The 22,627-nt window shown below is 32.8% G+C and overlaps 1 pseudogene; it reads right to left on the bottom strand.

The window, feature by feature from the left end:
- Positions 1-219: 219 nt before the first annotated feature.
- On the bottom strand, positions 220-21,226 carry LOC116130694 (annotated as a pseudogene).
- Between the last annotated feature and the right edge of the window lie 1,401 nt (positions 21,227-22,627).

Raw genomic sequence — 22,627 nt, forward strand, 5'->3', positions numbered from 1 at the left:
TAAAAGGAAAAAAATACCAAAATTTCATACAAAAACTATCTCACATAATATTCTCAAATTTTCATTCATTTTATGTGATATAATCATTACAACTCGAATAATTGAATATTGTTAATCTTTCGGTTTGATCCCGAAAGATGTGGTGAATTTATAGAATGGAAGCGATTTAAATTCTTTTTTCTTTATTTCTTTCACAGACAATAATATTACAGATTCAGGTTACTCTCTGAAAAAGCACTTGACTATGTGAAAGTTGACAGTCTGATATCACAGTAAGCAGTGTAGTAAAACTCTTTGCCACTGTTAGAAATGTCTGCTTAACATTAAAGTCAATGTCTTTGAAGAATTTTGAAGAACTACTGCACAAGTTCTTGCATCTCAGACTCTACTTGGAAGGTTGTGATCCTATCACTATTAGCTGTTATTGCTACCATTGTCATGTACCTGAAACAATTAAAAGATTATTAAATTTGAATAAAGATTAATGGTGAGGGGCTTATTCGAATAATGGACTACACAGAATTTACCCCACCTACAGTATTTAGGTATCAGTTTAAGCTTTCCAATAATAGGTTATATAGATGTCTCTCAGACTGACCTTTTGCTTCGGTAATTACCAATTTTGCTGCAAATTCTGTTGGTAAGGTCTGAGAGTCGCTTATACGAGGATGATGCAACAGCTCATCTGAGAACCAATGCCCACAAATAGATTTATTGTGTAACAGTAACTCTGCTTCTCCTTCATGCCTATCTCCTTCCTCTTGCCACTTCATCAGCCATTTTCCCCACTACATAAATTTTCAGATAAAAACAGAGAAGTTAAACACATTGGGCAGATCTATTATTCTGGCTTTGGAATTTGAATGAAATTTGATTCGGTTCTGAAAAATAATCGGTCCTTGTTATTCTTGGCAACATGCTTCCATTCGGATTATATAGAAACAAATAATTCATCTGATTGAATGCTTTGAATGTGTTTTTGAATTACTTACAGCCTGATGTATATGGTGGCTCATGTCTCGACCTTGAGCCGCAAGTGCGTTCGATGAAAGGTGGTTCACGCGTCCCGAGCAAGATCTGAGTTAATCCCTGCTCTATTTTGTCTGATCCCAACCTCCTGTATGCCACAAAACACATTTTTTTAACGTACCAAAAAAAAAAAAAAAAAAAAATGATCCTTTTATTCTTATTTATTGAATATTGTAATTACTATTCTATTTTCGATATTGATGACATGAACATTAATTCCGATAATTACTTACAGCTGGAATAAGTGTTGATAGCTCTTCCATTTTTATAATTGCTTCTATTAGTACAATTTCTAAATTCATCAACAAGGCTTTCCTCTGCTCCCTGAATGTTTTGTTTTGTGAAAATGAGAAGTGATTGTCTCCACCAAGACTGAAGTCTTAGCCCAAGCAATTCGCTCTAACCATTTCTCTGGCTCATATAACTGGCGGATGCTAGAAAGTACGCTAATAGAAGGGCCCTTCTGCTCATTCCGAAATTTTCAAGCGTACATTCGTGTACCACCTGTATATCATAGCATTTTTCTTGAGGAAAAATAACATGATTTTGAGTTGTTGGAAGAAAAGGATATCTGTTGTATAATACCTTTGCATACTGTCCATCATTTTGATGTAAAGCTTGGCAATTGTTGTAGTCTAACTTGGCAAGCTCAAGATAGATTTTAGTGTTTACATTCAGCATCCTGTAGGGGTACTATTTAGCCATTAGAATATATGAATCATAAAATTAATCGAAATGTGTAGGTGCATCTAGTCATTTGTGCACTCATTCAATAATACATAACAAAACCTGTATTTACTTTAATTTCTTGATATGTAGATTTGTGGACTAATAGTTCACTGCTTTTGATATTTCAGATTATCAAGACAAATTCTTGATTGAAATCATAACAAATGAATTAAGGATATACAAATAACAGCATACCTGTACAAGACTTTGCCTATCCAAATGTCATCTTCGCCGCCATATTGCTCTATGTACGTCTTGTCTCAACTCTAGGAACCTTGCGTACCATGGACCTCAATGCAAAGCTCACCTGTCATCGTAATTGTTATTGGTTTAATTATTATAATTGATCTGTTTTACTTTTTAAATATAACAAGAGAAATGAAGTTTCTAGATATATTGCCCCCGTACCTCACCAGGCAAGTCCTTAGCTATAAGCCACTTATCTAGGAGCTCATTAGCGGATGTTTTCTCGTAAAATTTTTTCTGAAAATTTCTTAGCATTCTCAAGGATCTTCTCGCCAGAATAGCACCTGAGATGCCCGATACAAGTTGAATATACCAGTAACGCCCTCGGTAGATTGCCCAGGAAAGCAAAGAACTCACCTCCATCCTCAAAATGCCGGAAAATATCTGTACAGCAAAAAACAACTAGCAGATCGAAATCATTTGTGCATTTGTGCAAACAATTAATAATATACTAATTTCATGCAGAGAGTTTTTTAATAATTTCCCAAACTTACCAGCTGAAACCTCATAACCATGTAACTGAGTAGTCTAAATCCCATGGCTGTGTCGTCAAGATCAGAATCCTGCCTTGCTTTGAAAAGGAATACCCTCTTCTTCACATATCTGAAATTTAATTAATCATTGGACCCTTTAAAGAGGAAGCTACTTTTCATATATAGGCCCAAAACCAAAATAATGGCATATTCCATCCTCAAGTCTGAACAAACCAACTTGTCATTCCACCTCTTTCTATTTCATTCTCACATAGGGCAGAGCGACAGGATGACATATTCCGCGGAGCTTTGGTAAGAACAAGCATTTCTGAATCGCATCAACATAATCCCCACCCACAGGATTTCATTTACCCACAACATTAATCCATGCGAATCACCATAGTAGACAAATGATATTATGTTATTGTGATTCAATTTATACATTTATATAAGTACTTAATATATATATGTAAATGTTAATATCATGGTTGTTAGCATCCTACGATACGCGATACATATCCTATGATACTATTCGATACGGGTTGCCAATGATACGTATTAGAGAGTGTATTCAAAACCTTTTGATACGTTGATATGTATCATCCGATACGATACATATCCGTTTATATCCTTAAAAATATCGATATAAATCGATATGACTTTATTAATTTAGGCCAAAGGTCCAAAAAAAATTCAGGTCAAATCTGGGTCACCCAACCCGGCTCATTAAAACCTGCCCAAATTTACCCATTTTGCATAGAGAAAATGAAAAGGAATATGTGTTGTCCATTTTGCATGATAATAATAACATAAGTGGAGTTATAGATATTCACATTAATTTTAGAAATGATATGAATGGTTGAGAGGAAATGATATATATTCTTAATTTTGTGATTAATTTTGATTATGTAATACCATAATTTAAATCCAATAATACCACAAAATTTGTTAATTAATCATAGAGATGATATTAATTTTTAGAAATTTTTTATTATTTTATTAATTTTTTTGAAAAAATATATATATATTCTTGCAAATACAAAATTTGGGTTCAAAAATAAAGTGTAAAATAAAACCATAATCATACAATCCTTGGATTCTCTCGGGATGGGCTGGGGGATTTCCCTGCATCCCCATCTCGGGGACGGGCAAGGCTTGGGGAATCCCCTTGGGCCTCGGGCCAGGCTCGGAGATAGGGATCTCTGGCTTTGACCCGGTCCGTGCCTATCCCTAGTTCTTATGGTAGCCTTCCTCCATCATCAAAGCAGTTGCGTCCATTTATTTTGTATCAATGGCATGGATGCGTCCCTGACCTGGTGTATATTAGAATTGATGATGACGAAATTTGCATTCAGTTGGTGTAAAATATAAAATAATAATTTCTTGTATATATGGAAACACAAACGAGTATATTCACTACGCATATACATTTTTGCGATCACTAGTTTCACAAACATTATGTTAAAGTAACAAGAGTCTATACAATAGAAAAAACAAAAAGTTGGTTTTTATCTATGAGACATATGGATTTAATATAGGAAGAGGATCATGGTTAACTTATTAGCTTAATTATGAGATTCTCACCATGGAAGTGCTTTCATTGAGTTGTAACTTCTCATTAGACCTTTTTCTTTACAGCTTAATTTAATGATGGAGCTGTCATCATGGAAGTGCTTTTTTTATTTTATTTTTTATTTTTATTGTTTTAACTGCTGCCGACTCTGAGATTATTTCCTGAGCATTCTGGTTTTTGCATTTCTAGAGAAATTTACTTTTGAGGGAGGAAGCAGGGCCAGCTTGTTACAGTTTTAATGGGCTTAGTTCATACCCACAATCAGACTCCAAAACCAATTAAAACCTTTACGGTCCAACTTTGCCTCTATTTTCTTTCTAGTATTTCTCCTCGCTTTTTAAAGCAGGAGTGGGAATACTTGGAACTATTTAGAGTTGTTTTAGAAACACTTTATATCAATCAGGTGTACACAGAGGCCCAAACATAGAATTAACAATTAGGCGTACATTAACATCTCACAAAACAAGGCTGAACGACATCCACCAACCTATAGTTTACAATAAGGATAATTTGATACCCAAAAAATTTAAAAATGATAATTATAATTTGATACCCAAAAGGTTTAAAAGTGATAATTATCCACTTTCTGTCCAACTCCGTTAATAAAATCTGTTTAAGTAAAGGTAATATAGTAATTTTATATCCATTAATTTTAAATTAATCAATAAATCCCTAAATTTTTTTATCATATTTTTTTTTATTTCATTTTTCTCTTTCTCTCTCTTATCTTCTTCATCATCTCTCCCTTTTCTTTCTTTTTCTCCGTCTTTTCCCTCCTCCCCTTCTATTTCCTTCCTTTCTTCTCGGTCAGGACCTCCACCAGCTCCAAACTCGCCACCAGAACCACCAAATACAACCATCACCACCACAAATTCCAAACACATCCAACCCAAACTGTAAAAAATTATAAAAATTTGAAAAAAAATTAAAAATAAAAAAACTGGAGGAAAAGACGAGTTCTTGCCTAGCGACCAAAGGGAAAAGACAGAGAAGACAAGGAAAAAAAAGAAGGGGAGGAGGGAAAAGACGGAGAAGAAAGGAAAGAGAGAAGGGAAAAGAGAAGGGAAAAGAGGGAGAAGAAAAGGAAAAAAGGGGAGGAGGGAAAAGAGGGAGAACCGGAGAAGAAAGGGAAGAAAGAGAAGGGAAAAGAGGGAGAAGAAAAGTAAAAAAAGAGAAGGGGAAAGAGGGAAAAGGAGAAAGAGAAGGGAGAGATGAAGAAGAAGATAAGAGAAAAATGAAATAAAAAAATATGATAAATTTTTTTTAGAGATTTATTGATTAATTTAAAATTAATGGATATAAAATTACTATATTACCCTTACTTAAACATATTTTATTAACTGAGTTGGATAGAAAGTGGATAATTGTCATTTTCAAACTTTTGGGGTGCCAACTTGTCGTTATGATAAACTATGGGTAGGTGCATGTCGTTCGGCCCACAAAACAACCCAGATTAAAGAGTTTATTTGTTTTTTTTTGTTTTTTACTGATTTTTGGTTGACACATGAAAATTTGGTTCCAATTGCTGCATTACATATCTCAAATAATATTTTAAAAAATTTCATTTATTTTTAAGTGATGTTATCATTAACACTTGTTGCAATTATTATAAATAGCCTTATTNTAATAAGTTATGTTACATCAGTTTGTATACATTAGTTTGTATGTATAACTAATTTAATTATTAATATATATAAATAATGATATGAAAACTCGTAATATTAATTAAGTGCCATTATCTGTGATTAATGCATGCAGAAATTGAAGTTATCAGCTATAAAAAGAACTCCGGTCATGCTAACGAAGCAATAGAATCTAACCAACTCTCTATTTAATTATTGTAATAAATTTTTTATCAACAAATTTGTCTTTATATTCCAAATGAGTAAAATTCAAACTTATTCAATGCATATAATCCTGCAGTCTGATCTGGTACAAATAATCTACCCTAATTTCTAGTGGCATCATTACTTCAATTTAATATTGGATTATTGTAATTGTATATTCCACTTCCCACGGGCTGCTTATACAACAGATGGTGCTTGTCTTATGTGTAAGTTGTATGATGTATTTTTAGATTTTTTTAAATTCTGGACTTTAACAAAATGGTCTTACATTCTGTGCTGCTTGTGACTTTCATGATTCCACTTCCCAAGGGCTGCTTATACAACAAATGGTGCTTGTCTTATGTGTAAGTTGTATGATGTCTTTTTAGATTTTTTTAAATTCTCTGTGCTGCTTGTAACTTTCATGAATCTTTGAGAATTGGGAACAACATAAAAATTTAAGGCATGCAGATCCATCGGGCTTCTATATATATATATATATATATTGCATTAAACACGGAATTTCTGCGATCAAATAGGGGAATTTTCAAGAAAATGGCAAAGCCAAAGTGGAAATATTAGATAAATAATGTTGTATTAACCGAATATACTATAGGAAGAGACGAGAGCTAGGCTGTGAGACCACTTAAATTAAACACAACTACGATGATTAGAAAATGTTATATACTCTGATTGGCCCGGTTTGGCCACGATGGTGTTTGATGTATTGGGCCGTGAGGGGGTTGTCCGTGGGGTTTGAAAGTGTGATGTTTGTGGTTTGATCCTCTGCCATTTTGTTGAACCAAAAAGATAAAAAATAACCCAAGTTTCTGTTTGAATTTAGGACATAAAGAGAGATTGATTGAGTAGAGCTTAAAGAAGAGCTCTGATATCATGTTAGAAATTAAAGAAGAAGAAGTAAGAAGAAAAGGCAAGAGTAGCAAAGTACAAGGTCTATTTATACTAGGAACAATCTGTAAGACAATGCACACACTGCCTAAATATCATAATCCCATACAATCAGGTGTTGTAGTACAATCAGCAATGTATGACCAAATATTTGACATTAAAGTCAAATATAGTTTTCCTAATTCAGTAATTCAATCTACCACACTAAAGTTCAGTGAGCTGGAGTTAGTAGAATGTTGCGGCAGTTTAGGATATTTTAGATACTTAATAGCTCCTGATTTCACAACATATTTCAATGACATTAACTCCTCTGTCTTCAAGTACATTTTCTTTATTCAAATTTTCTTCTAAAATTCATCTAGTATCATAACTAAAGGTCTAAAGTTTGAATTTCACATTCAATTCCATAAAGGAAAAAATACCAAATTTCATAACAAGGAACTTCTACTCACATAATATTCTCAAATTTCATTCATTTTATGTGATATTATCCATTACAACTCGATAAATTGAATAATGGCTATCTTTCGGTTTGATCCCGAAAGATGTGGTGATTTATAGAATGGAAGCGATTTTAAATTCTTTTTTTCTTTATTTCTTTCCGACAATAATAATTATGCAGATTCGGTTACTCTCTGAAAAAGCACATTGGACTATGTGAAGTTTGACAGTCTAGTATCACAGTAAGCATGTAGTAAAAACTCTTTGCCACTGTTAGAAATGTCGCTTAACATTAAAGTCCAATTCTTTAAGAATTTTGAGAACTAACTGCACGGTTCTTGCTCTCGACTCTACTTGGAAGGTTTTGATGCTATCACTATTAGCGTTATTTGCTACCATTGTCATGTACCTGAACAAAATTAAAATGTATTCATTTGAATAAAGATTAATGGTGAGGGGCTTATTCGAATAATGGACTACACAGAAAATTTACCCCAACCTACAGTATGTTCCAGGTATCAGTTTAAGCTTTCCAATAATATGGTTATATAGATTTCTCTCAGACTGACCTTTTGCTTCTGGTATTTACCAAGTTTGCTGCAAATTCTGTTGGTAAAGGTCTGAGAGTCGCTTATACTGAGGATGATGCAACAGCTCATCTGAAACCAATGCCCAGCAAATAGATTTTATTGTGTTACAAGTAACTCTGCTTCTCCTTCATGCCTATCTCCTTCCTCTTGCCACTTCATCAGCCATTTTCCCACTACCTACATTAAGATTCATATATAAGACCAGAGAAGTTAAACACATTGGGCAGATCTATTTATTCTGCTTTGAAGTTGAATGAAATTGATTGTTTTCTAGAATAATCTGCTCCTTGTTAATTCTTGGCAACAGCTTTCCATCGGATTATATAGAACAAATATTCCAGTCTGATTGAATGCTTTGAATGTGTTTTATGAATTACGTACAGCCTTATGTATATGTGGCTCATGTCTCGACCTTGAGCCGCAAAGTGCGTTCTATGAAGGTGGGTTCAGCGTCCCGAGCCGATCTGAGTTAATCCTGCTCTATTTTGTCTGATCCCACCTCCTGTATGCCCAACAACACATTTTTTAACGTAACCAAAAAAAAAAAAAAAAAAATGTATGCCTTTTATTCTTATGTTTATGAATATTGTAATTACTATTCATATTATTCGATATTGATGAACATAGCATTAATTCCGATAATTACTTCCCGCTGGATAAGTTGTTGATAGCTCTTCCATTTTTATATATTGCTTCTATTAGTACAATTTCTAAATTCATCAACGAGGCTTTCCTCTGCTCCCTGGAATGTTTTTGTTTTGTGAAAATGAGAAGTGATTGTCTCCAACCAAGACTGAAGTCTAGCCCACGCAATTCGCTCTAACCATTTTCTGGCTCATATATACTGGCGGATGCTAGCAAAGTACGCTAATAAAGGGCCTCTGCTCATTCCGAAATTTTCAAGCTACATTTCTGTTACCACCTGTATATCATAGCATTTCTTGAGGAAAATAACAGATTTGAGTTGTTGAAGAAAAGGATATCTGTTGTATATCCCTTTGCATACTGTTCCATTCGTTTGATGAGCTTGGCAATTGTTGTAGTCTAATTGGCAAGCTCAAGATAGATTTTAGTGTTTACATTCAGCATCCTGTAGGGGACTATTAGGCCATTAGAATTATATTGAATCAATAATTAATCGCAAATGTGTTAGAGTGCATCTACATTTGTGCACTCATTCAATAATACATACAAAAACCTGTATTTACTTAATTTCTTGATATGTAGATTTGTGGACTAATAGTTCACTGCTTTTGATATTCAATTATCAAGACAATATTCTTGATTGAAATCATAACAAATGATTAGGAATATACAAATAACGCATACCTGTACAAGACTTTGCCTATCCAAATGTCCATCTTCGCCGCCTATTGCTCTATGTACAGTCTTGTCTCAACTCTAGGGAACTTGCGTACCATGGACCTCCAATGCAAAGCTCACCTGTCCATCGTAATTGTTTTGGTTTAATTAATATACTTGTCTGTTTTACTTTTTAAATATAACACAGAGAAATGAAGTTTCTAGAATATTGCCCCCCGTACCTCACCAGGCAAGTCCTTACTATAACCCTTATCTAGGAGCTCATTAGCGCTGTTTTCTCTTAAAATTTTTCTGAAAATTTCTTAGCTTCTCAAGGATTTCTCGCCAGGGAATAGCACCTGAGATGCCCGACAAGTTGAATATAACAGTAACGCCCTCGGTAGATTGCCCAACAAAGCAAAAGATCACACTCCATCCTCAAATGCCGTAAAATATCTGTACAATCAAAAAAACTAGCAAGATCGAATCATTTGTCATTTGGCAAACAATAATATATACTAATTTTCAGAGAGTTTTTTTAATAATTCCCTAAACTTACCAGCTGAAACCTCATAACCATGTAATCGAGTAGTCTAAATCCCATGGCTGTGTCGTCAAGATCAGAGCCCTGCCTTGTCTTTGAAAAGGAATACCCTCTTCGGTCACATATCTGAAATTTAATTAATCATTAGACCCTTTAGCAAAGGAAGCTACTTTTTCATATATAGGCTGCATGTAACTTTTTTTTTTCTTTTTTTTTTTTAATATGAATAATAATATTATGTACCTGTAAACATAATCCATACATTCTTTCAAATTCGGTTGAAAATATCTTGAAATTCCGAGCGCAGCAAGCGATCCACAACCCAATATGTTTCGTACAACGTCAACTGGGTTAAGGTGGCAGGCTAAATTGAGTACATCGATAAAAAAACATTAGAAACCCCTATAATTGGAATTTCCAGTCAAAATTTTGACAAAGGCGCATTAATTTATACCTCCGGTATTGAATTTTGGACAACTTTTGTTAAAAATTTCAAGCAATTTTCATTTTTAGTTTGCATGAATGCATAGGCGGTGGAGGATAAAGGAGAAAGACTGAGCCATCTTGGAATTGCAATTTTAGAAGCTTTTCCCCAGTTCGGTCTTGCATTCCTTCCAAGCTCGCAAGTAATGTTGTCGCTACTTGTGCATTTGTCCTTTGGTATCCTATTTACCGGTACACCATTAATGAAATGTGAAGATTGCTCCACATATATGTTAATAACAATTAGCAAGCCCTAGATGACAGAAAATTAAAACATTAATAAACCAAATTCTAGACGAATTTATAATATCACAAGATATTACTACAAGCCAATTATTTATGACACATAGATTTCAATTTAGGGTTTATTTTATTTTCCCCTATACGATCGCTTAGTATTATGTTTGTTTGGTATGGTTCTTCGATAGAACTTTTTGGAAGAATATCGCTCAGAGTAAAGTTTATATGAGTAAGCTTTATGAGAAATTGTTATTATGTTTGTTAGAACATGTAAAAGAGTTTTCGGGTACTAATTTCCAAAAATGTGTTTTAGTAAGTAATAATCAAGTTAATTAATAAAATAGAAATATTTCTATATATAACCATCTTTACTAATTTTAATTCCTAAAAATCAAGAATTTGTTTAAAGGATAGATTTAGTCATAAATTCACATGACTTAACTTAATTGTCTATAATGAAAAATATCAAGGACAAATAGCCGAAATACTTTAGACTACCAGTCTAGCATAGTCTAGTATGGTTTAACATGCTTTAATTAACTCTTAAATCATAATTTTAAATGCTAGATTGAGTTAGACTATTGAATCCTATATAGTCTAACATTATATATCATTTTTGTTTATTAAGGGTAAATTGGTAATTTATTGGATTTTATGATTGGGCTTATACTTTAAATAAAACCTGCACATTTTGGGAATTGTATTTATTGAGTTGGCTGTATATATCCAACCCCCAAAATAAAATAAGGATCCTTGTTTACATTTCAAACACTTTAAATAAGCTTAAAAAGAGTTTGATGGAATAGCTCAAAATTTGAGCTTCTCCTATAAACCATAAATATTTTACTTAAAATCCTTAAAGAATTTTTTAAATGTAACAAAACACATAAATTATTTTGAGAAATGCTTATAGCTTTAATAAGCTCTTTTAAGTAGTAGATAATTCTAACAAAACAAGTTCTTAAACACCATCGGCTTGGTTAAGAAAATAAAATTCTCCTTTTAAGAGGTTTTTGATAAATTTATAAGGGGGTGTTTGATATTTTTATAGGTTTTGAACGAACACGGTTGAGTAAATTCTAAGTGATCACAGGGAAAAAAATGAAATAAAACCCTTTCAATTTTAAAACCCGAATCATATAATTAAAAAATAAAAAGGAAAAATATTTGAAGTAAAATAATTCGTTCGCTCATTATTTGTATTGTGATTGATGTGGTATTCATGTTGAACAAGAACTATTGAAATTTTTTAGATGATACAACGCAGAGTTTGTTACCTTGAAGCTTGAAATTTCTCTTCGCAGATATATCTTGCAGGCAGAGAATGATCAGGTACTTCATTTCTAACTGCGAGCTTTATCTAGAAGTGCAGGGAAGATAATTTCAAAGCCGCAAGGCATGGCTCATCACTCTCGTTTTCAACTTGGATTGTTTTCTTTGAAAATGACAACCCTAAAGCCACAACAAAAGGTTGACGAGATATATGTTAGTCTTAAAAAGCAAGAGAGATCATATATATATGTTGTTTATTTTGGCTTCTTTTACTGGAGATACCTTTTTCACACCTATCTTGATGGATATTCCATCTCTTTAGTGCTACAACCACAAGCTGGAGTGCTAATTAAGCGATCATCAGCTGAAAATATTTTATCTTCACCCCATGAACCATCGGGGAGCTGATTGTCGCAATCCATTGAGGGCTGATGGGAATTTAGAAGCACCACTGCCTTCAATATCTTCAATTAGACAACCCATGCCGTGTCACTGCCGATACACTTATTCCTCCATCGTTTGGGAACTCAAACATGTCTTATAGTATGTACGCGTTCCTGGATCTCGTTTGGTAAAGACGCCTGGGAAACAAAACAAATTCAATTAATTATGTATTATATTAACAATATTTTTTTTTTTTTTTTTTTTTTTTAAGATTTCATCTAAGAAGAACTTGTTTTTGTGTTCAAATAACCTTATTCGCTTCCCTCGGTCATGTCAGCCTCCACAATCTCAATCTCATGACGCTTTATCATTTGTTAGGTCATTGTGCACACGTCTGCATATAGGTTGAACAGAAAATTTTACTAATAGACATCATTAAAACTTGTAAAATTTGAAAAATATTATGCTGAAATATAATCAAAATAAAGTTATGATATTTGCTTAATTTATATTTAATTTGATTTGTCTTTTTTTTTTTATTTTCGTTTAATTTAACTAGGATATATTAAGTTAGATTTTTGAAGACATTAGTTTGTGTATCCCTAGCTAGCTACAAGTACTAATTATGTGATGCAGAGAATTATACGACTTAAATAAAACTAATGTTATTCTATTGTTTTGTTTGTATTCTTGTACTTGTGACGTTTCGTTGATTTAATTTTTTTTTTACTATAATAATTAATTATTATAAAACAGTAGATTTTTCACTTTGAAATTCAATATATTAATACAACACACAAAGTTGATACGGAAGAGATGAGAGAAGTGCTTTCAACATCTTACCTAGGATGCGATTTTTCCGATGCAAGCTGCTGTTACTACATCGGTGGGCAAATGCTGAAGTTAACTCGTTTGTCTTCAAGGCGGACGGCCAAACACCTAAATACTAAAATGAGAACACATTATCAATTTCTTGAAAGGAGTACACTGCGCTGCCATCAACATGAAATATACAGCATGGCTACCCTGAAGTGATTACTCCTCTATACTGTAAAGTGAAAACGAAAACTCAAACTATAAGGCGTATATATATCAATATTGTTCCTTCGTCATTCTTTTGGTTTTACGTGTACTGTATTCTTTACCCTCCATTGTTATTGTTCATGCATCAAGATTTAACCATCAGAAGAACTTACTCGAGAAAAAGAAGATTTATTCGGTTGATATTTGACGTTAGAGAAAGTCGAAGATCGTGGTGTGGCGCGAAGCACAGGCGAAAGGCCAAGAGAGATTGGTGGATTGGGAAGCCATGTTTGATAGTTCACTTTTGTTTTGCAGAGGAAAATATATTCAGGGCCAAAGTGTATATAGAGTTATCCTTTTCTACAACAAGATATAAAAAATCAATGATGTCGTAGTAAATAAATTTTATTTCGATAAAATTTATTACCGTTTATTTCAATGTTTTTATGCGAGAACTAAGATTCTTTGAGTTTGGACGGTGGCATCCGCGTTATTTTACTATTCAAATTTCTGGATGAAATTTTAAAAATCAAATCTCACATATTTAAGAAGGAATTGATTTTACCTTATTTTTAAATGAGATTGTGTTCAATTTCAAACTATATTATTTGAAGTTTTGAAATTAACTTTTGCTTCCTTATTAATTTATCTTTTTATACAAGTTTTTTCATACAAAAAGATGTTAAAAAGAATGGTTGTATACATGTAAATGTAGAATTAATAAATGTTCAATAAATATAGATGAATATTTTTAAACAAATCAATCAATTATCACTCATTCAACATTAAACTAAAGATATTTATCTCATTCTTTCACATGTTGTAAGCTATAAAATATGAGCAATCTTAGTTTTACAAAGACACATACAAATGAGGTATACAAAGATAATCTCCATCATTGATTTTCATAATTTCTCTCTCTCTCTCTCTCTCTCTCTCTTTTTCCATTTTTCCTTTGTTTCTTTCTTCTGAATGATGTCACTTTGTAGCCCTCTTTGTATGGGTCTTTGTAAGGATAACATTTTTCATAAAATATGGGTTTTTCATGTATGAGATAATTTAGGTATGAGTTGATTATTATTAAGTGTTAAAACTTAGTTACAAAGCTGAGTCAACATTGTTTGTTAGTTTTGTAAAAACTAAATTTGAGTCAGTTTGAAAAGAAGCAGCAACACTAAGCTAAATGTCAGAAATTAAAGATGAAGAAGAAGCAAAGAAGAAGAAGGCAAGAGTAGCAAGAGTGTCTGCCAGAGAATGCCTTAAGAAAGGAGAGAAGAAATGCAGAAATAATTCCGTATATTGTATTTGTATACTTCATATGCTTTGTACAAGGTCTATTTATACATGAGGACTAATATGTAAAGAGTAATATTACACCTACAAAGTCCTCATACAAAGATATGTGTACAAAATGATGTGTCATACCATGATTGAGACAACGAATTTGACTTTAGTTAAAAAGTTGATTTTACAAATTCACTATCCCAATCATAATATGTCACATAACTTTGTACACATATCTTTGTACGAGGACTTTGTAAGTATAATATTATTCGTCTGTAAAAGGCAATGCACATATTCTACCTTAATATCATAATCTCATACAATTGTGGATGTAATGTGCAGTAAATTAGCAATGTAATCAAAACATAATATTTGACATTAAAGTCAAATATTAGTTTTTCTAATTCAGTAATTCATATATCTACACGAGTAATGTTATGCTTACTCACGAACTTACTAACCATTTTACTCACCTTTGTTAAAATTACATATGGTACCTGTACTATGGTTATGGTACCCGTACTATGCTTTATATTTACACACGTCAGTAAGATTGTGAGTAAGCATAGTATTATTGTATCTACACTCCCCCTTAAGCTTATGATTTGTATATATCATAAATGCAATGTCGGCTACTCCGAAGTTTGAATGTGCATTGTTTTGATAATCTCTTCTTGAATTTTTCCTCTCATGAAGTAGTAATCAATCTCTATATATTTTGTTTTCTCATGGAAAACTGAATTTGCTGTAATATCATTTGTTGCCTTATTATTAGAGTATAACTGAACATGCCTTTTGACTTGTACCTACAAATCTCCTAATAATCCAAAGATCCAAGTGATCTCACATGTAGTTTCAGCCATAAATCTTTCACCCAAGTGGCATAATTCTCAAATCCTGCCAAAACTTACTTGATGAGAATGAAGGGATTTGAACCCGGTTGAGAATCTTGACTCGGTGTGGGACCCAGAAATCCAAATGGGTATGGAAAGTAGTTGGGTTTGGGCCGGCTTGATTTGTTGTGATTGGCCCGGTTTGGCCACGATGGTGTTTGATGTATTGGGCCGTGAGGGGGTTGGTCCGTGGGGTTTGAAAGTGTGATGTTTGTGGTTTGATCCTCTGCCATTTTGTTGAACCAAAAAGATAAAAAATAACCAAGTTTTCTGTTTGAATTTAGGACATAAAGAGAGATTGATTGAGTAGAGCTTAAAAGAAGAGCTCTGATATCATGTTTAGAATTAAAGAAGAAGAAGTAAGAAGAAAAGGGCAAGAGTAGCAAAGTACAAGGTCTATTTATACTGAGGAACAATCTGTAAGACAATGCACACATTCTGCCTAAATATCATAATCCCATACAATCAGGTTGTGTGTAGTAAATCAGCAATGTATGACAAATATTTGACATTAAAGTCAAATATAGTTTTCCTAATTCAGTAATTCAATCTACCACACTAAAGTTCAGTGAGCTGGAGTTAGTAGAAGTTCGGCAGTTTAGGATATTTTAGATACCTTAAAGCTCCTGATTTCACAACATATTTCAATGACATTAACTCCTCTTGTCTTCAGTTACATTTTCTTTATCAAATTTTCTTCTAAAATTCATCTAGTATCATAACTAAAGGTCTAAAGTTTGAATTTCACATTCAATTCATAAAGGAAAAAATACCAAATTTCTAACAAGGAACTTCCTACTCACATAATATTCTCAATTTTCATTCATTTTATGTGATATTAATCATTACAACTCGATAAATTGAATAATGGCTATCTTTCGGTTTGATCCCGAAGATGTGGTGATTTATAGAATGGAAGCGATTTTAAATTCTTTTTTTCTTTATTTCTTTCCACAAGAATAATTATGCAGATTCGGTTACTCTCTGAAAAAGCACTTTGACTATGTGAAGTTTGACAGTCTGAGTATCACAGTAAGCAGTGTAGTAAAAACTCTTTGCACTGTTTAGAATGTCTGCTTAACATTAAAGTCCAATGTCGTTTTGAAGAATTTTGAAGAACTAACTGCACAAGTTCTTGGCATCTCGACTCTACTTGGAAGGTTTTGATGCTATCACTATTAGCGTTATTGCTACCATTGTCATGTACCTGAACAAAATTAAAGGATGTATTATTTGAATAAAGATTAATGGTGGAGGGGCTTATTCGAATAATGGACTACACAGAAAATTTACCCCAACCTACAGTATGTTCCAGGTATCAGTTTAAGCTTTCCAATAATATGGTTATATAGATTTCTCTCAGATGACCTTTTGCTTCTGGTATTACCAAGTTTGCTGCAACATTCTGTTGGTAAAGGTCTGAGAGTCGCTTATACTGAGGATGATGCAACAGCTCATCTGAGAACCAATGCCCAGCAAATAGATTTATTGTGTATACAGTAACTCTGCTTCTCCTTCATGCCTATCTCCTTCCTCTGCCACTTCATCAGGCCATTTTCCCCTACTACATTAAGTATTCAGATATAAGACGAGAAGTTAAACACATTGGGCAGATCTATTTATTCTGCTTTGAAGTTAATGAAATTGATTGTTGTTCTAGAAATAATCGGTCCTTGTTAATTCTTGGCAACAGCTTCCATCGGATTATATAGAAACAAATATTCAGTCCGATTGAATGCTTTGAATGTGTTTTATGAATTACGTACAGCCTATGTATATGTGGCTCATGTCTCGACCTTGAGCCGCAAGTGCGTTCGATGAAAGGTGGTTCACGTCCCGAGCCGATCTGAGTTAATCCTGCTCTATTTTGTCTGATCCCAACCTCCTGTATGCCCAAAACACATTTTTTAACGTACCAAAAAAAAAAAAAAAAAAATGTATGCCTTTTATTCTTATGTTTTATTGAATATTGTAATTACTATTCCTATTATTCGATATTGATGAACATAGCATTAATTCCGATAATTACTTCCGCTGGAATAAGTTGTTGATAGCTCTTCCATTTTTATAATTGCTTCTATTAGTACAATTTCTAATTCATCAAACAGGCTTTCCTCTGCTCCCGGGAATGTTTTGTTTTGTGAAAATGAAAGTGATTGTCTCCACCAAGACTGAATCTAGCCCACGCAATTCGCTCTAACCATTTCTCTGGCTCATATATACTGGCGGATGCTAGAAAGTACGCTAATATAAGGGCCCTCTGCTCATTCCGAAATTTTCAGCGGTACATTTCTGTGTACCACCTGTATATCATAGCATTTTCTTGAGGAAAAATAACATGATTTGAGTTGTTGGAAGAAAAGGTATCTGTTGTATATCCCTTTGCATACTGTTCCATTCAGTTTGATGCAAGCTTGGCAATTGTTGTAGTCTAAATTGGCAAGCTCAAGATAGATTTTAGTGTTTACATTCAGCATCCTGTAGGGTACTTATTTAGGCCATTAGAATATAATTGAATCAATAAATTAATCGAAATGTGTTGAGTGCATCTCATTTGTGCACTCATTCAATATACATACAAAAAACCTGTATTTACTTAATTTCTTGATATGTAGATTTGTGGACTAATAGTTCACTGCTTTTGATATTTCAGATTATCAAGACAATATTCTTGATTGAATCATAACAAATGATTAGGAATATACAAATAACGCATACCTGTACAAGACTTTGCCTATCCAAATGTCATCTTCGCCGCCATATTGCTCTATGTACAGTCTTGTCTCAACTCTAGGGAACTGCGTACCATGGACCTCCAATGCAAGCTCACCTGTCATCGTAATTGTTTTGGTTTAATTATTATAATTGTCTGTTTTACTTTTTAATATAACAAGAGAAATGAAGTTTCTAGATTATTGCCCCCCGTACCTCACCAGGCAATCCTTAGCTATAAGCCACTTATCTAGGAGCTCATTAGCGGCATTGTTTCTCGTAAAATTTTTCTGAAAATTTCTTAGCATTCTCAAGGATCTTCTCGCCAGGGAATAGCACCTGAGATGCCCGTACAAGTTGAATATAACAGTAACGCCCTCGTAGATTGCCCAGGAAAAGCAAAAGACTCACCTCCATCCTCAAATGCGGAAAATATCTGTACACAAAAAAACACTAGTCAAGATCGGAATCATTTGTCATTTGTGCCAAAACATTAATAATATACTAATTTTCAGAGAGTTTTTTAATAATTTCCCAAACTTACCAGCTGAAACCTCATAACCATGTAATCGAGTATCTAAATCCCATGGCTGTGTCGTCAAGATCAGAGACCTGCCTTGTCTTTGAAAAGGAATACCCTCTTCGGTCACATATCTGAAATTTAATTAATCATTAGGACCCTTTAGCAGAAGGAAGCTACTTTTCATATATAGGCTGCATGGTAAACTTTTTTTTTTCTTTTTTTTTTTTTAATATGAATATATAATATTATGTACCTGTAAACATAATCCATACATTCTTTAAATTCGGTGAAAATATCTTGAAATTCCGAGCGCAGCAAGCGATCCACAACCCAAATATGTTCGTACACGTCAACCTGGGTTAAGGTAGGCACTAAATTGAGTACATCGTAAAAACCAATTAGAAAACCCCTAATAATTGAATTTCCAGTCAAAATTTTACAAAGGCGCTTAATATTATACCGCCGGTATTGAATTTTTGGACAACTTTTGTTAAAATTTCAAGCAATTTTCATTTTTAGTTTCGCATGAAGCATAGGCGGTGGAGATAATGGAGAAAGAATGAGCCTCTTGGAATTGCAATTTTAGAAGCTTTTCTCCCAGTTCGGTCTTGCATTCCTTCCAGCTAACCAAGTAATGTTGTCGGTACAACTGTGCAATTTGTCCTTTGGTATCCTATTTACCGGTACACCATTAATGAAATGTGAGATTGCTCCAATATATGTTAATAACAATTACAAGCCCTAGATGACAGAAAATAAACATTATAAAACCAATTCTAGACGAATTTATAATATCACAAGATATTACACAAGCCAATTATTATGACACATAGATTTCAATTTAGGGTTTATTTTATTTTCCCCTATAGATCGCTTAGTATTATGGTTTGTTTGGTATGGTTTCTTCGATTAGAACTTTTGGAAGAATATCAGTCTAGAGTAAAGTTTATATGAGTAAGCTTTATGAGAAATTTGTTATTATGTTTGTTAGAAATGTAAAAGAGTTTTCGGGTACTAATTTACCAAAATGTGTTTTAGTAAGTAATAATCAAGTTAATTAATAAAATCAGAAATATTTCTATATATAACCATCTTTACTAATTTTAATTCCTAAAAATCAAGATTTGTTTAAAGGATAGATTAGTCATAAATTCACATGACTAACTTAATTGCTATAATGAAAAATATCAAGGACAAATAGCCGAAATACTTTAGACTACCAGTCTAGCATAGTCTAGTATGGTTTAACATGCTTTAATTAACTCTTAAATCATAATTTTAAATGCTAGATTGAGTTAGACTATTGAATCCTATATAGTCTAACATTATATATCATTTTTGTTTTTAAGGGTAAATTGGTAATTTATTGGATTTTATGATTGGGCTTATACTTTAAATAAAACCTGCACATTTTGGGAATTGTATTTATTGAGTTGGCTGTATATATCCAAACCCCCAAAATAAAATAAGGATCACTTTTTACATTTCAAACACTTTAAATAAAGCTTAAAAAGAGTTTTATGGAATAGCTCAAAATTTGAGCTTCTCCTATAAACATAAATATTTTACTTAAAATCCTTAAAGAATTTTTTAAATGTAACAAAACACATAAATTATTTTTTAGAAATGCTTATAGCTTTAAATAAGCTCTTTTAAGAGTAGATAATTCTAACAAAACAAGTTCTTAAACACCATCGGCTTGGTTAAGAAATATAAAATTCTCCTTTTAAGAGGTTTTTGATAAATTATAAGGGGGTGTTTGATATTTTTATAGGTTTTGAACGAACCGGTTGAGTAAATTCTAATGTGATCACAGGGAAAAAAATGAAATAAAACCCTTTCAATTTTAAAACCCGAATCATATAATTGAAAAATAAAAAGGAAAAATATTGAAGTAAAATAAATTCGTTCGCTCATTATTTGTATTGTGATTGATGTGGTATTCATGTTGAACAAAACTATTGAAATTGTTAGATGATACAACCAAGTTTGTTACCTTGAGAGCTTGAAATTTCTCTTCGCAGATATATCTTGCAGGCAGAGAATGATCAGGTACTTCATTTCTAACTGCGAGCTTTATCTAGAAGTGCAGGGAAGATAATTTCAAAGCCGCAAGGCATGTGCTCATCACTCTCGTTTTCAAGCTTGGATATGTTTTCTTTGAAAATGACAACCCTAAAGCCACAACAAAAGGTTGACGAGATATATGTTAGTCTTAAAAAGCAAGAGAGATCATATATATATGTTGTTTATTTTGGCTTCTTTTACTGGAGATACCTTTTTTCACACCTATCTTGATGGATATTCCATCTCTTTAGTGCTACAACACAAGCTGGGTGCTAATTAAGCGATCATAGCTGAAAATATTTTATCTTCACCCCATGAACCATCGGGAGCTGATTGTCGGCAATCCATTGAAGGGCTGATGGGAATTGAGAAGCACCACTGCCTTCAATATCTTCAATTAGAGCAACCCATGCCGTGTCATTGCCGATACACTTATTCCTCCATCGTTTGGGAACTCAAACATGGATCTTATAGTATGTACGCGTTCCTGGATCTCGTTTGGTAAAGACGCCTTGGGAAACAAAACAAATTCAATTAATTATTATTATATTAACAATATTTTTTTTTTTTTTTTTTTTTTTTAAGATTTCATCTAAGAAGAACTTGTTTTTGTGTTCAAATACCTTATTCGCTTCCTCGGTCATGTCAGCCTCCACAATCTCAATCTCATGACGCTTTATCATTTGTTAGTCATTGTGCAACACGTCTGCATATAGGTTGAACAGAAAATTTTACTAATAGACATCATTAAAACTTGTAAAATTTGAAAAATATTATGCTGAAATATAATCAAAATAAAGTTATGATATTTGCTTAATTTATATTTAATTTGATTTGTCTTTTTTTTTTTATTTTCGTTTAATTTAACTAGGATATATTAAGTTAGATTTTTGAAGACATTAGTTGTGTATCCCTAGCTAGCTACCAAGTACTAATTATGTGATGCAGAGAATTATACGACTTTAAATAAAACTAATGTTATCTATTGTTTTGTTTGTATTCTTGTGACTTGTGACGTTTCGTGATTTAATTTTTTTTTTACTATAATAATTAATTATTATAAAACAGTAGATTTTTCATTTGAAATTCAATATATTAATACACACACAAAAGTTGATACGGAAGAGATGAGAGAAGTGCTTTCAACATCTTACCTAGGATGCGATTTTTCCGATGCGAACTGCTGTTACTACATCGTGGGCAAATGCTGAAGTTAACTCGTTTGTCTTCAAGGCGGAGGCCAAACACCTAAATATAAAATGAGAACACAAATTATCAATTCTTGAAAGGAGTACACTGCGCTGCCATCAACATGAAATATACAGCATGGCTACCCTGAAGTGATTACTCCTCTATATGGTAAAAGTGAAAACAAAACTCAAACTATAAGGCGTATATATATCAATATTTTCCTTCTCATTCTTTGGTTTTACGTGTACTGTATTCTTTACCCTCCATTGTTATATGTTCATGCATCAAGATTTAACCATCAAAGAACTTACTCGAGAAAAAGAGAGATTTATTCGGTTGATATTTGACGTTAGAGAAAGTCGAAGATCGTGGTGTGGCGCGAAGCACAGGCGAAAGGCCAAGAAGAGATTGGTGGATTGGGAAGCCATGTTTGATAGTTCACTTTTGTTTTGCAGAGGAAAATATATTCAGGGCCAAAGTGTATATAGAGATTATCCTTTTCTACAACAGATATAAAAAATCAATGATGTCGTAGTAAATAATTTTATTTCGATAAAATTATATTACCGTTTATTTCAATGTTTTTATGCGAGAACTAAGATTCTTTGAGTTTGGACGGTGGCATCCGCGTTATTTTACTATTCAAATTTCTGGATGAAATTTTAAAATAAATCTCAATATTTAAGAAGGAATTGATTTTACCTTATTTTTATAATGAGATTGTGTTCAATTTCAAACTATATTATTTGAAGTTTTGAAATTAACTTTTTGCTTCCTTATTAATTTATCTTTTATACAAGTTTTTTCATACAAAAAGATGTTAAAAGGAATGTGTATACATGTAAAATGTAGAATTATAAATGTTCAATAAATATAGATGAATAATTTTTAAA

This window comes from Pistacia vera, unplaced genomic scaffold (genome assembly GCF_008641045.1).
Source record: "Pistacia vera cultivar Batoury unplaced genomic scaffold, PisVer_v2 Contig223, whole genome shotgun sequence".
NCBI classification, from domain to species: Eukaryota; Viridiplantae; Streptophyta; class Magnoliopsida; order Sapindales; family Anacardiaceae; genus Pistacia; species Pistacia vera.